The 12,303-nt window shown below is 34.5% G+C and overlaps 1 pseudogene; it reads left to right on the forward strand.

The window, feature by feature from the left end:
- Nucleotides 1-487: 487 nt before the first annotated feature.
- LOC113177018 (small ribosomal subunit protein eS6 pseudogene) lies at nucleotides 488-1,380 on the forward strand (annotated as a pseudogene).
- The last annotated feature ends 10,923 nt before the right edge of the window (nucleotides 1,381-12,303 follow it).

Raw genomic sequence — 12,303 nt, forward strand, 5'->3', positions numbered from 1 at the left:
GTGAGACCCTATCTTCAAATAAAATTTAAAAAGGGATGGGGATATGGCTCAGTAATTAAGTGCCACTGAATTTAATTTCTGGTACAAAAAAAAATGTGATATCTAAGATCATGTATCAAGAATACATAAAGAATGCTATAAAGGAACAAAAAATCTAATTTTTCAAATGAGCAAAAATTTCAATATGCATTTCATCAAAGAAAATATAAGAATAAAATCAATAACCCTAACAAAAGATGTTTGGCATAAATACTTATTAGAGAAATGCAAATCATGACTACAATATGACTCACAGTTTCCAGAATCAAAGATACACAATAATGATTGGTGCTGAAACTGTCAAGAAATAAGAAATCTAATTCAATGCTGATTGGAATGTAAAATGGAACAACCATTTTGGAATACAGTGACAGTTTCTTTAAAATATTAACCATAGACCAACATGAAGCTGACTATCTCCTCCCAGCCACTGGTGGCCAGAAACTAAATGGATGATGAAAGCAAACTTTGTATTTTTTATGAGAAGGATATAGCCACAGAAGTTGCTGCTGATGCTCTGGGTAAGGAATGGAAGAGTTATGTGATCTAAATTAGTGACAGAAATGACAACAGACAAGTTCTACCCATGAAGCAGGGTGTCTTGTCCCATGACCATGTTAACCTGCTACTATGAAAGGGACATTCCCTTTATAAACTATGGAAATCTGCAGAATCTATTCAAGGTTGCATTGTGGATGCCAATCTGAGTGTTCTCAACTTAGTTATTGTAAAAAGAGATGAATATTCCTGGGTTTGCAGTCTACTGTGCCTTGTAGACTGGAACCCCCAAAAGCTAGTAGAATCCACAAACTTTTCAATCTCTCTAAGGAAGATGCTGTTCACCAACATATTGTCAGAAAACCCTTAGCAAGGAAGGTAAAAAAAAAAAAAAACAGGACCACAATAGAATGAATTGCACATAACTTTCTTATGTTCACATATGAATACACTACCAGTGAAACTTCAAATCATGTACAACCACAAGAATGGGATCCTAATTAGAATAAGTCATACTCTATGTATGTATAGTATTGTCAAAATACACTCTACTATCATGTGTGCCTAAAAAGAACAAATGAAATAAAATAATCTAATTTAATTAAAAAGAAAAGAACCAAAACTCCAAAGATTCAGTCCCTTGTTTCTCCACATGTCCTGCAACACAAGTGACCAGCCCAGTGTATTGCTCTGAATAAACAGAATACTAACAAGGATAAGAAAGAGATTGTAGAATATGCCAAACTTTTGACCAAGAAAATGAAAGAAGCTAAAGGAAAATTCCAGGAACAGATCACCAAAAGACACAGGCTTCTGAGTCCAGTCAAAAATAAAAAAATTTAAGAATAAGAATAAGAATAAATACATTCAGACCACTAAAAACATTAACCATAAACTTATCATATGACCCAGCAATTCCATTGCTAAGAATACCTAAGAAAAAAACTTAAATGTGAAATTAAAAATATTAACCATCTTAAATATTAACATTTATAGCAGCATCATTCATAATTAATCAAAACTGGAAATATTCCAAATGCTCTCAAGTGAAAAATAATAAATAAAATGTAGCATATAATGAATGGGATACAAAGTAATAAAAGGAAATAGTTATCAAAAATAGGATGTTAAAATTTCTGAACATTTTACCTAATTTCAACTCTTACATTCTCATTTTGCTTAGCAGAAGATTCAAGCACAAGGATGGTGAAAATGTAACTCTCTAGAATGTTAGATAGTGCTGATTTCCAGGCAGCCTGGTTCTGGAATAAACACTATTCAATCTGTGTTATTACACCTCTTATTACAAAAACAGGAAAATGGTAAGTGTAAAACTCTTCTGAAAAGTGAGAACTGGCTCTGTTGAATGTGTTAAAACTATTGCAATGTACATTTTAAGGGATTAAACTTCTGTCTATGTGAGCTATAGCTCAACAAAGTTACTACTTAAAAAATTTAAAAATAGTATATTAACTAAAAGAAGCTAGTCACAGAAGATATTGCATGTTCCACTTATATGATACACAGAGAGAAAGTAAATGTATAAAGGCCAGAAATAAATTGTTTTTGCCAATTCTGAGGGTGGAAGTGAAGATTAACTACAAATAAGTAAAAAGGATCTTTATGGTACAATAAAATTGTTCTAAAATTGAATTGGATAATGGTTACCTAGTTATATAAATTTACTAAAAAATTGTTGAATCATGCACTTAAAATGAATGAATTCTGTAGCATATATATTAAATTTCCATGAAGCTGTGAAAAAATAGATAACTTTCCCCTCTAATTTTGCACTACTTCTGCAGCTCCCATGATTTGTTCAATAATTGATTCACTATTTCTCAAAAGTGTATGGGAGACAAATAAAGGTTTCTGATATTTGGAATAACTAAGTTCACATCTAAAGTAAACCTAAATTTTTCTTTACTTGAAAAAAATATCAAAGCACAGAATGACTGATTACACTAAACTATTTAACTTCCCTGTAACATTTTCTGCAAATCATGATAATTTACCATTGGGAAAATGGTGAGCACAGAAAAACCTGGCTTTTTCAAGAAGCAATTATAGATTATATCCAATCCTACTGTACAGTCCTGGTAATTGGCTTCCTTACTAACCATCTGAATTATTTACAATCATTTTTCTTAATAAACAGTGGCAATTCAAAAGAGGGTGCTAATCTTTGTGTGCATCTCCATCTCTTGAATTTTTTCTTGAGTAACTCCTAAACAGGGACAGAGGAAATCTGCTCTTCAACTCTCTGGCAGCTGGTTACTTTGCTACCTCTCCTCTTAATTCTTTTCATTCCTAAATCTTCTTTCCCTTTCTATTTCCAGTTCCCTTTTGCTAGTTCCTCCTATTTAAATCAGATATAGTTAGATGGTAGGTAGATTGATAGATGGTAGATAAATGAATACTATAATACATATGTATACGTGTATATCCTTGTGCTCTTATTTTCATAAGAATCACCCAGTGTTTCATGCCTAAAGGAAAGAGAAACAGTAAGAAACCACATCCCTGAGTGCCCTCTTGATGTCTCCCCCTCCATAAGGGGAGGAAGAAAACAAGCTAAGTTAAGGAAATAGAGCAAGCCTGGGCCAAAAAATCCAGGTATATATTATCTTGAAGGACTCTGTCTTTCTCTTGTGCACACTGGGAATTAAGGCAAGTTAGTATTGTCTGTGGAAAGCTACTTTCTTGCACTTGATCTATGACAGCTGTTCCTGGGGATGTTGGTCATAGAAGCAGACTAAGTAAGCTAATGCTAATTATGTCACTGCTTCTGCAATCTAACGTATAAACTCTTCCAAATTGTAAGGACCTGGGCTATCTGCCAAGTACTCAGGGGTTATCTGTTTGGGCAGTGCTGTGATAGACAAAGTTCAAGTTTTTTAAACAGTCACAAACCTTCTTTGGATTATTGAGATGCTGATGTTCTTCCATTCCATACATAGCACAAATGGTAGAACTATTGTGTGATTTAGTAAAAAGGAAAGCCTGATGGGACTGGGAACATCAACACCTCAAGGCCTTTTCTCAAGCAAAATTAGCTGTGGATCAATTTCAAGCCTTGGGCATATTAGTCCAGGAGCACCTATGAATTGGATGTTGTTAGCTGTTCTGATAGGTTTGAGTGGGTCCTGTTGCAACATCAGGGTGATAAACAAGTTCCCTTAGGAACATAGTCATAGCTATGGAAGGGGACAAATATGAAGACATTTGGAAACAATTGTCACATTTGGAACTGATTGTGCATTGCGTAGCAAAACACAGCCATGTTTCCCCACCAGATAATCAGGAAGAAGATGATCTAACTAAAGTTAAATGACTGGAAGACATGTATGCTGAAGATGTAACTGCTTGGCTTTACCGGAAGACATGTCACAAGACAAAAAAGCTCTCTGGTCCTTACAAAACATAGGGACAAGGACAAAACATAGAAATAAGAAAAAAAGTACTAATCCGGGCCTATTAATCTCTAAAGGGGAATGCATCATTTCATCATGATCTGTAACAACCTCACTGTTATACTTTTATTTGCCAAAACCACAGGGACCACTTAGACAAGAGATATGTGATTGCAAACCTGGGGTTGAGCCATAAGCTGGTACTATTCTCAGAATTATCAGGTTCCTTATATATTATTGAATAAGCAAGACTGGCCTGTATTAATACCAGTTTAAAATATCTTAATACCTGTTAAAAATATCCTTAAAGCTAATCTATTTGCAGAATTAGCCAACACCATTGCAGAGGTGCAAAATAGAACAACAGATTGCTGAGCATATAACAAGCTGCCTCTGTCCTCCTCCTCTGGTCTCCCATGGCATTTTCAACCAGCCACCTGGGTGCAGTGGAAGTGATGTTAAAGTAGAGAAATACCCACCACTCACAGACACAGATGAATGTCTACCCTATGGAATTAAATGTAAATTTACTTTCTCTTATAGACAGGCATCAAATATCAAATATCATATCTTCCACTTTGTTCTGAAACAAAAGACTATAGCTAAGCCTGTGTGTGCTGTGATACACTGTGTTTGACAGCTTGAGGTGGCTCAGTTCAACACAGGTGTAAATGAGAAGGAAAGTTCCTCTCTACATAGAATTAAATAATGCAGTAATACCTCTCTACACTCTGTATACATAGGCTGGTCCACTGTTAATGTAATTTACTCCTTAGGATGGCACAGTCAAACAGCAAGTATGGAAGCATATTCATCCCCTTGGGGGTGGTTATGGGAAAAGTGGTGCCCATGAGTGGCCATACTTGCTTTATAACTGGATTGGCCTTTCTAAAGACCTTATATACCAGCCTGCATACTCCTCACATGGTCTACAACCCCTACTAATTGGGACCTTGTAAAAAAAATTAGGCACAGAGAATTCAAACTGCCTGGGAACTTTACTCACTTTGCCATACTTTGTCAAAGAGACAAAATAAGAAAGAACAAGTAAAAAGTTATTATACTTTAATTACTATAAAGAATATACAAGAATATACAAGAATATATTATATATTCTTTACTATAAAGAATATATAATAGCTCATTGATTTTATTTACTCTGCTTGGGTCTTTAATGAATATTTCAGAGAAAGTGATATTTGATTTCTTGAAGGATAAAAGGAAAAGGGAAGAAACATCTACACCAGTTTTGGTGATGTCATTCATATACTCATTAGACATCAGAAATAAGTTATATTTTCCATTTATGAATGAATAAATACCATCAGTATCATTTTGTATCTTGCCGCAGTTAATACAGCTCTGAATGGCAGAATGAAATGGTAGCCAAATATTTGATATTTAGGTATATGGATCTGAAAACAGTATATAATATACATAACTTAGGTAAGATAGCTGATAGACCATTCAGAAGGCTTTTAGCCATCCACATTAAAAAGTACTTAAACATAGAGTAAGACTTGATAGTGAAAATAGAAGGAAACAAACATAATATACTTTCAAGAGATATAATTATCCACCCAAGAGGACAAAGGATGCAACATAAATCCCTGAATTGGGCAATCTAAGACAATGGTCTTGCAATTTCTTAAGGAAGTTAAACAGATGATAGAATACTATCAGCCATGTGCATTCTAACATTGTACATCCATGTGGGGTGTCTATTTATGTGCTCTGGTACAGATTGGGATATATTAGAGGACTTCAGGGATACAGATAAAGATACAAAAGTATTCAACAAATAAGGAGCACATTTAACAATAAAGCATACTAGAAATGAAAAAACTATTTAGAAAAGACTTCTGAGTTTCTTCAACAATCAAGGTTAAATAGGAGAAAATGAATCTGTATTTGAAAGATAAATTCATTAATGTAGATGAAAAATTAAAAAGTGTTGCTGTACAAATATTACAAATATAGCTGCAAGCAGCACTGTCTTATGTACAATCTTATAAGCAAATTGAAAAAACAATTCTCAAGTTAGAGATTTCAGAAGGTACACCTTTGCTGACTTCAGTGAGACTTCTGAAACCTAAGGTTCTCTTGCTATCTTTTCACCTTATCATCTTCAACACAAGGGCTCTTAGGTTCATGGTTGTTACACCATTAGACATCACATTAATACTGGTGCAGGAATAAATGGGCCAGGAAAAGACTTCTTCAAATGGCACTTCTTAAAGAATCTAAATAAGAAATCCTTCACAAAAGACATTATTCTATATCTCCTGAATACTGTCTAGGTTATATGGCTTTCTTAAATTAATCCATGGCCACATAAAATTATATTATCATGTTTTATCCTGGGATTAAGGTAGGGTTCTCTCGCAAACTGAGAGCTCTCTACCAAATGCCTAAACAGATAGGTATTCTGTTAATTGGAAATGGTGATGAAAAGGCTATGGGATACACAACATAGCAGCCAATGGCAGAAGAAATTTCCAAATTAAAAAAAAAATCATCAACAGTATCAAATCTGGGACCAGTGTGGAGCACAGGCAGGCCCAGGACAGCCCTGCTGACACCCACTGAGACCTGCACTGGGTCTGGAGACAGCCAACAGCCACAACACAGCATGCCACCAAGCTGCATCTTTGAACAAGTCGCTCAATGCCCAGCCCCACCCAAACCGATACTTCATTGCTGAAAGCAGCTGCCTCCATCTTGGGACACCTTTGTCGCCATCTTTAGTGGGCAACTCTGTAAGGATGGCCCTAGACTAACTTTAAGGATGGTCTTAGCCTAAGCAACTCCATTTTAACTCCATTCAGTCTCACCAGGCACAAGTCTACAGAGCCCACCAGACACAAGTCTACAGAGCCCTCAATATGTCAATCAGGCATAGCCTGATAAAAACAAGTCACTTTCCACAACCCTGATAAGAATCAGGGTGAAGTCACATGTCATTTGCCTTCACCCTGATAAGAGTCAGAGTTATAATATCAGGACAGAAACCATCAGAACATATATCCTCTGTAAGATGTATGATGTCACTAAGAAACCTGGTAACAGCTAATAGAGACCTAAAGGGCGAGCAGAAGCCCAAAATGTAGTATAAATAATGGAGCAAATGAACAGATATTACAACCAGCTGATACTGACGCACTCATGCTGAAGAGCCTGATGAGAACCTAGACTGACACCCCAATTCTCCTCATCATCTGCCTGCTCCTCTGCATCATGCTCACCACTCTCAAACTCTACAGCAGCCTCTTAACTATGGTGAGAATGGCAATGTCTCCTTACAACCCTCCTCAACCTGCCATCAACTCCACATCAGGAGAATCCTGCATTGGTTCCTGACCTGATCACTGCAGTCTGAGTGAATCTGCAACTGCTGGACTTAAGGTTTAAGACATGAGACTCTGGATCTGGCACTTGAACTTAGCATGCAGAGGGAATGTCTGTAATAAGTCTGTCATGATTAAGTGTGTTTATGTTGCTTAGAATTAATTTAGAATTGTTTGCTTGGATTTAATATCTCTATTGCAGTGCCCAGCATTAAGGAGTGTGATTTTATTGATTAAGAACCTATAGAGTAAAATTGTCTTGAATGATTTGAGTAAATAAAAACACTGAAAAGAGCAGAAGTGCATGGACATTCTTTATTTATTATCCTTGACTGTATAAGTCTCACCTTTGCCCTCCATGAACAAAATCCCAGCTTGGGACACTGGCTGGGCAGGAGAGGTATTGGAACCCTACAGGGCTTTATAAGCCCATAGGGTAAAAATAGTAATGACTTGGATCCTCAGTGTTAGAAGGGAAAACACATGAACAACATGAAAAAAAAAATAAGGAAAAACAGTGCCCCCCACACAAATCAAGATGCCACATTATTAGAATCCATGGCCAGCACAGCAGAAAAAATAACAAAGAAGGAGTTCAGGATGTACATAATTAAAATGTTCTCTGAATTAAAGGATGATGTAAGAGAGCAAATACAAGCAGCAAAAGACCATTTTAATAAAGAGCTCCATAAGCAAACACAAGAAGCAAGAAATTATTTAAATAAGGAGATAGAGTTCTAAAAAAAACAGAAATCCTTGAAATGAAAGAAATAATAAACCAAATTAAAAGCATCACCAACAGATTAAATCACTTGGAATACAGAACCTCAGACAATGAAGACAAAATATATAATGTTAAAAAGAATGTTGACCACACAGTGAAGATGGTAAGAACAATGAACAGAACATTCAAGAATTATGGGATAACATAAACAGAACAAATTTAAGAGTTTCTTGGATCAAGGATGGCATAAAGTTCCAAACCAAAGGAATGAAAAATCTACCCAATGAAATAATATCAGAAAAATTTCCAAACATAAAGAATGAATAGGAAAATCAAATACAAGAGACTTACAGGACACCAAATGTACAAAATCACAACAGATCCACACCAAGGCATATTATAATAAGAATGCCTAGCATACAGAAAAAGAAGAAAATCTTAAAAGCCATGAGAGAAAGAAATCAGATTACATATAGTGGGAAACCAGTTAGAATATCTGCAGATCTTTCAAGCCAGACCCTGAAAGCTAGAAGATCCTGGAACAACATATACCAACCTCTGAAAGAAAATTGATGCCAATCAAAAATCTTATATCCAGCAAAATTAAGCTTTAGATTTTATGATGAAATAAAAACCTTCCATGATGAACAGAAGTTTTTAAAAAATTACACCTACAAACTTGCACTACAGAACATTCTTGGCAAAATATTCCATGAAGAGGAAATGAAAAACAATGAAAATCAGCAAAAGAAGGTATTACACGAAAATAAAAACTAATCAAAGGGAGAAACCAAGTCAGGTTAAATACCAAAAATAAACAAAAATGACTGGGAATACAAATCATGTTACTATAATAATAATGAATGTTAATGTCCTAAACTCACCAATCAAAAGACATAGTCTGGCAGATTGAATTTAAAAGAATAAAAAGACCCAACAATGTGCTGCCTTGAAAAGACTTATCTCATAGGAAAAGACATCCACAAACAGAGGGTAAAAGGTTAGGAAGAAACATAACAGTCACATGGAATTCAGAAACAAGCAAGGGTTTCAACCCTCATATCAAGTAAAGTAGACTTCAAGCCAAAGTTAATCAAAAAGGATAAAGAAGAACATTTCATATTGCTCAAGGGAACCATACACCAACAAGATATAACAGTTATAAATATATATGCTCCAAACAATGGAGCATCTACATTCATCAAACTCTTCTCAAGTTTAAGAGTCAAATAGACCACAACATAATAATTCTGGGTGACTTTAACACAGCTCTTTCACCACTAGATAGATCTTCCAAACAAAAGCTGAACAAATTAACTATAGAACTCAATAATACAATCAATAACTTAGAGTTAACTGACATATATAGAATATTTCATCCAAAAAATGAACAACTACACTTTCTTCTCAGCAGCACATGGATCCTTCTCTAAAATAGACCATATATATGCCACAAAGCCACTCTTAGCAAATACAAACAAGTAGAGATATTACCCTGAATTCTATCAGATCATAATAGAATGAAGTTAGAAATCAATGATAAAATAAAAAATAGAAGTTAACCAACCACTGGAGACTAAATAATATGCTACTGAATGAACAATGGGTTGCAAAGGAATCAAGGAGGAGATTAAAAAATTCCTAGAGGTAAATGAGAACACTGACAAAACATATCAAAATCTCTGAGACACTATGAAGACGGTAGTAAAAGGAAAGTTCATTGCATGGAATTCATTCCTTAAAGAAGAAAAAGTCAACAAATAAAGGAAATAACATTATATCTCAAAGCCCTACAAAAAAAAAGAATGAATCAAGACCAAAAGCAGTATAAGACAGGAAATAACTAAAATTAGAGCTGATATCAATAAAATTAAAACAAAAGAAACAATTGAAAAATTGACAAAACAAAGAGTTGGTTCTTTGAAAAAATAAATAAAATTGATAAACTCTTAGCCATGTTAACAAAAAGAAGAGAGAAAAAACTCAAATTATTAACACCCATGATGAAAAAGGAAATATCACAACAGACACTAGAGAAATACAGAAGACATTTAGAAATTATATTGAAAATTTGTACTCCAATAAAACAGAAAATATTGAAGTCATCAACAAGTCTCTTGAGTCATATGATTTGCCCAAACTGAATCAGGATGATATACACAAGTTAAACACATCAATTTCAATCAATGAAATAGCCATGAGAATCCTCCCAATGAAAAAAAAAAAGCCCAGGACCAGATGGATACACAGCTGAGTTCCACAAGACCTATAAAAAAGAACTAATACCAATACTCCTCAAGTTATTTTGTGAAATAGAAAAACAAGGAACACTTCCAAACTAATTATATGAGGCCAATATCACCCTGATTTCAAAACCAGACAAAGACACATCAAAGAAAGAAAACTTCAGACCAATATCTCTAATAAACATAGATGAAAAATTCTCAATAAAATCCTGCCAAATCAAATAAAAAAAACATGTAAAAATAGTGCACCACTATAGAGTGGGGTTCATCCCAGGGATGCAAGTTTGGTGCAACATATGGAAATCAATTTAATTGTAATTCATCACATCAATGGACTTAAAGGTAAGAATGATTCGATGAAGAAAAAGCATTTGACAAAATACAGCATCCCTTCATGTTCAAAACACTAGAAAAACCTAGAAATAACAGAAATATATCTCAACATTGTAAAAGCTATGTATGCTAAGCCCCAGGCCAACATCACTTTAAATCGAGAAAAATTTAAAGCATTCCCTATAATAACTGGAACAAGACAGGAATGCCCTCTTTCACCACTTCTATTTAACATAGTTCTTGATATCTAGCCAGAGCAATTATACAGAAGAAAGAAATTAAAGGAATAGGTATAGAAAAAGAAAAACTCTAATTAGCACTATTTGCCGATGACAAAATTCTATACATAGAAGACCCCCAAAAAATCCACCAGAAAATTTCTAGAACTAATAAATGAATTCAGCAAAGTAGCAGGATATAAAATCAACACGAATAAAGCAAAGGCATTTCTGTACATCATTGATAAATCCTCTGAAAGAGAAACTAGAAAAATTACCCCATTTACAATAGCTTCAAAAACATAAAATAAAATACTTGGAAATCAACTTAACAAAAGAGGTGAAAGACCTCTACAATGAAAACTACAGAATTCTAAAGAAAGAAATTAAAGAAGACCTTAGAAGATGGAAAGATCTCTCTTGTTCTTGGATAGGCAGAATTAATATTGTCAAAATGACCATACAACCAAAAGCACTATACAGATTTAATGCAATTCCAATCAATATCCCAATGACATTCCTCATAGAAATAAAAAAAGCAGTCATTAAATTTATCTGGAAAAATGAGAGACCCAGAACAGCTATAGCAATCCTTAACAAGAAGAGTGAAGCAGATGACATCACAATATCAGACCTTAAACTATAATACAGAGCAATTGTAACAAAAACAGCATGGTATTGGCACCAAAATAGACTTGTAGACCAAAGGTACAGAAAAGAGGACACAGAGGCAAACCCACACAAATACTGTTATCTTATATTAGACAAAGGCACCAAAAACATATATATTGGAGAAAAGATAGCCTCTTCGACAAAAATGGAAAAATGAAAATCCATATGCAACAAAATGAAATTAAACCCCTATCTCTCACCATGCACAAAACTCACTCAAAGTGGAATAAGGACCTAGGAATTAAACCAGAGACCCTGAGTCTAAGAAGAAAAAGTAGCCCCAATCTTCATTATGTGGGATTAGGCCCCGAATTCCTTAAGATTCCTATAGTACAAAAAATAAAATCAAGAATCAATAAATAGGATGGATTCAAACTAAAAAGCTTCTTCTCAGCAAAAGAAACAATCAGTGAGGTGAATAGAGAGCCTACATTTTGGAAACAAATTTTTACCACATGCACATCAAATAGAGCACTAATCTCCAGGATATATAAAGAACTCAAAAATCTTAACACCAAAAAGACAAATAACCCAATCAATAAATTGGCCAAGTAACTGAACAGACACTTCTCAGAAGATGATATACAATCAACAAATATATGAAAAAATCTTCAACATCTCTAGCAATTAGAGAAATGCAAACCAAAACTATTCTAAGATTCCATCTCACTCCAGTCAGAATGGCAGCTATTAAGAATACAAACAAAAATAAGTGTTGGTGAGGTTGTGGGAAAAAAAAGACACACTCATATATATTTGTTGGTGGGACTGCAAATTGGTGAAACCAATATGGAAAGGAGATTCCTTGGAAAA

Source organism: Urocitellus parryii, chromosome 6 (assembly GCF_045843805.1).
Source record: "Urocitellus parryii isolate mUroPar1 chromosome 6, mUroPar1.hap1, whole genome shotgun sequence".
Taxonomy (NCBI): Eukaryota; Metazoa; Chordata; class Mammalia; order Rodentia; family Sciuridae; genus Urocitellus; species Urocitellus parryii.